The following is a 3,881-nucleotide window of genomic DNA, read 5'->3' on the forward strand; positions in this document are numbered from 1 at the left end:
AGGTGACTCTACAGAGCTGGCCCAAGACAATTTCGGGCCCAAAGCAAACTGATACCGAGGGCCCTGTAAGGGGCCCGACCCCTGCAGCTAGGGGGTCCGGGGCAGATCCCTGGCTGCCAAGCGGTTTCCTGCATTCTGAAATGCAGAAATGCGTTTTCCTGGCATCTACAACCATCACTTTTTGACGATTTCTGTTTGACACTGACAACCGTAACCGTAACACACTGACAGGAGCCAAATTCGCAGGCTGTCAGCGCAGACTGTCGTACAAGGCCCTGAGTGAAGGGTATGAGTGATGGAGGTCGGAGTGGGCCCGCATAAATGTCTTTAGTGACGATACATTAACAGATAAAGCTACATTTTAGCCAGCTTTTGCTGTTTCCACCAGGCAGCACGTGGAGGTAAATAGCTAGGCCAAGCACTTCCTTTTTTTGCTTTTTATATTTTTTATATATTTTTTTTATTTTATGAAGCTGAGATCCACATTATTTTGTTTTTACATTTTTATTCGGTTTTAAAGCTTGTTTTCATACTTTCGAGATATTCAGATTTCCGTATAAAATAACTTACCAGCAGATATTGAAATCTATTTCACACAAAAGACACTTTTCGAACCTTGGCACTGGTAAATTCATGAATAAGTTCAGAATAATCAAGAGATTCGACTATCTCTTGCTCAACTGAAATCAATGCCAGACTATTCAGACGTTCGTAGCTCATGGAGCTTCGCAAGTAATGTTTGATAAGCTTGAGTTTTGAAAAACTCCTCTCCGCCGAAGATACTGTTATAGGCACAGTCAATGCTGTTCTGAGAGCCACAGCAACATTAGGCATGGCAGTTGCTAACTCCTTCTCATACAGATATTCCAGTTCTTGCATGGCCGTTGAGTTGCTAGCAACTAAATTGGCAAACATGCGAATTTCACTGCATAGTGCATGTGGATCAATGTCTGATTCATTATTCTTCGAGTCAGTTAATGCAATTTTCAAGTCCATAGAGTATTTCATCAAGGTATTATCATCCATGGATGATATTAACTGATAATTGTGCAGAAATCCAAAATTGTCGAAATGCTGTTTCATTTGATCAAACCTCTCATTCATGGACATAATTGCTTGATCCAGAAGGACAAGAAAGAATTCTGTGCGAAACTTTTCCTTTGGATCAGTTATTAACTCATCCCGGACTTCATAATAGAAATGGCGCTTTGTTCATCTCCTGCGTAATCTGGTTACTGCAGGAAATGCGCCATCCTTGGAAGGCATCTCCAATTCATTAGCGAGCTCTCTGGCTGTAGCTTCTGCTAATTCTAGTCCATTTTCTCTGTACGAACCCAAATAGTCAGAGACACTGTTGATGCATTTGAGAGCAACATCATACTGCATATTTTCATTTTGCTAAATTTTGCTGGCTACATTGATCTGTCAAAGAATGTCGTACCAAATCGCTAAGGAAACAAGAAATGGAAAATTTTTCATCTGCTTGGCTAATGCAGCGGCTTCAGTTCTAGCCTTAGGATCTTTAGAATCTTCAGAAACATCTACCAGCGCGTCATACACAGAGCCTATTTGGACTCTGACAGCTTTAACACTCTCAATCCTGCATTCCCATCTAGTGTCACAAATGCGCTTCAGAGTGAAATTATTGATGTGCTGCTCCAGAATCTGCCAGCGTACTGTAGAAGCACTAAACAGCAAACAGATCTGATGTAACGTTCCAAAAAGCGACATGGCAGTTGGTGACGATTTAGCCATGTCTCCAACAAGCAAATTAAGGCTATGACAACCGCATGGGATGTAGAATGCTCGTGGATTTTTATCCAGTATTCGTTTTTGAACGCCACTGTGTTTGCCTTTCATATTGGAACCGTTATCATATCCCTGTCCCCTACAGTTACCTAGGTCCAATTTCAACTCCGAGAGCATCCGTAGGCATTGGTCTGTGAGATTGGAGCCAGTGCTATCATCAACGGCTATGTACCCTACAAAATATTCTCGAACTTCCACTGAGGAGCCATCAATATGAACGATCCTTATTATCATCGTCAACTGCTCTTCATGGCTTATATCAGGAGTGCAGTCAAGAATGATTGAGAAATTCTTGGCCTTATGAATATGGGAAATTATTTTCTCTAACGTAGCATTACCCATCAACTGAATTATTTCATTTTGCACATTTTTGCCCAGATAATGATCGTGGATTTCATTGTCTGTAATCCTTCGGACATGCTCTTGCATGCACGGATCAAATTTGGCTAACAATTCCACTAACCCAAGAAAATTGCCATTATGCTGGGCAAACATACGATCGCTAGAACCTCGAAACACCAGGTTTCTTTCACCCAAAAAGTGAATAATAGCAATAATTCTTGTTAATACATTGCGCCAATGCTCAATTTCTCTTAGCAGAAGTTCTTGTGCACGCTTATCAATGGTACATCCTGCCTTCAAGCGATTTTGAAGTTCCAACCAATCCTTAAAGGCACGTATATGGTTGGCAGATATTTCGTGACTGCACACGTCTCGGGACAAATTTCTCCAATCACCGCAACCATCAGTAGTCAATTTGATCTGGATATCCGAGAATAACTTGCAGCAGAAACAAAAAACTGCATTTTTGTTCTTTGAGTAAACAAGCCAGGGCCTGTCAACAAATTCCCCATTTGGTAATTTTCGGGAATAAAAAGAATCAGAAAAATGGCACCCATCATCATTCGTCGGATATTGAATCCTGGTTTCGCGAAAGGGCCCCTTTTGGACTAGGAAGACACGTTCCTTGTCGGTGATTGCTGCACCCCACAAACCTGGATCTCCCCAACTGAAGGAATCGAAATCATTATCAGCCTCGTCGTGATCTTCATCTTTCTGGTTAGAAACCGAAACGGCTGGCAACGTTGCTGAACCTGACGAAAAACCCATGTCCATGTCATGCTTAACATCATTGGCTTCTGACTCCTCGGAGTCGGATACAGGTTTGATGGGGCCTGGACGGCATTGCGGTATCTTTGACTAATGGAAGTTCAGTCCTGGTGCTATTGCTGCTGCTGCTGCTAGAGCTAGCCGTTTTCATTAGGAAGCGTTGCAAAGCGCCTTTTTGGGTAGCGAAGAATTCATCTTTCACTGCTTTTTCTTTACGTTTTTGAGCAACTGATTTATATTTCTTTGGCGGTGGAACTGAAGACAATTAGAATACAATAATTTCAAACTGTGGAAATTCCGCAAGGCCTAACTACTATCTACAAGACGTTCTTTCTAACAAAATGGAAATATATTGATATGAAGGAAAGTGATGGCTTTATGAAGAGAAGGGCCCCTTTTATGCTCTGTCGAGAATGCAGTGCAGCGGAGCGGCCCTGACTGAAGCGTAAGTGGCCGCCTACTGAGGACAGAGGCACAGATGGAGTGCCGAGTGGAGATGTCCACGTGGAGTAATTAGGTGATGGAATATGTTGCCCGTGAATTATATATATAAAAAAATTAGTAATAGAGGTTGGAGTGAAGGAGTCTGTTGCTCCATTGGGCCCTCTGCAGCAGCATCGCATCACAGGAAAAAAAACCTTGGGCGCAGTGGGCCCCCTCCAGCTGTGGGCCTGAAGCGGTCGCTTCGTTCGCTTCGCCCTAAGGCCGGCTCTGGACTCTACTCCATTGGGCCCTTGAGCAAGGCCCTAAACCTAGAATTGCTCTGTCCTGGGTATGACGTTAATCTGCATTCAGTAGGGAAAACTTGGGGGAACAAATCCTAAAAAACAAGTCAATTAAAATGAAATGAAAAGGAGTTAATTAGCAGCAAAAACAGGTCACTAATTAAGACAAGGGTTAGAATGAAAACCTGCAGCCACTGGGGCTCTCCAGGACCAGAGTTAGGGACCCCTGCTCCAGAG

The 3,881-nt window shown here is 43.0% G+C and overlaps 1 long non-coding RNA gene across 1 annotated transcript; it reads right to left on the reverse strand.

Moving 5' to 3' along the window:
• Window positions 1-474: 474 nt before the first annotated feature.
• On the reverse strand, window positions 475-3,634 carry LOC127530059 (uncharacterized). The gene is made up of 2 exons (XR_007936594.1): window positions 3,558-3,634; window positions 475-925 (listed from the first exon to the last, which is right to left on the reverse strand). It is a non-coding gene; the product is annotated as an uncharacterized LOC127530059 (long non-coding RNA).
• Window positions 3,635-3,881: the final 247 nt, after the last annotated feature.

The sequence above is a fragment of the Erpetoichthys calabaricus genome, chromosome 13, assembly GCF_900747795.2.
Source record: "Erpetoichthys calabaricus chromosome 13, fErpCal1.3, whole genome shotgun sequence".
Taxonomy (NCBI): Eukaryota; Metazoa; Chordata; class Cladistia; order Polypteriformes; family Polypteridae; genus Erpetoichthys; species Erpetoichthys calabaricus.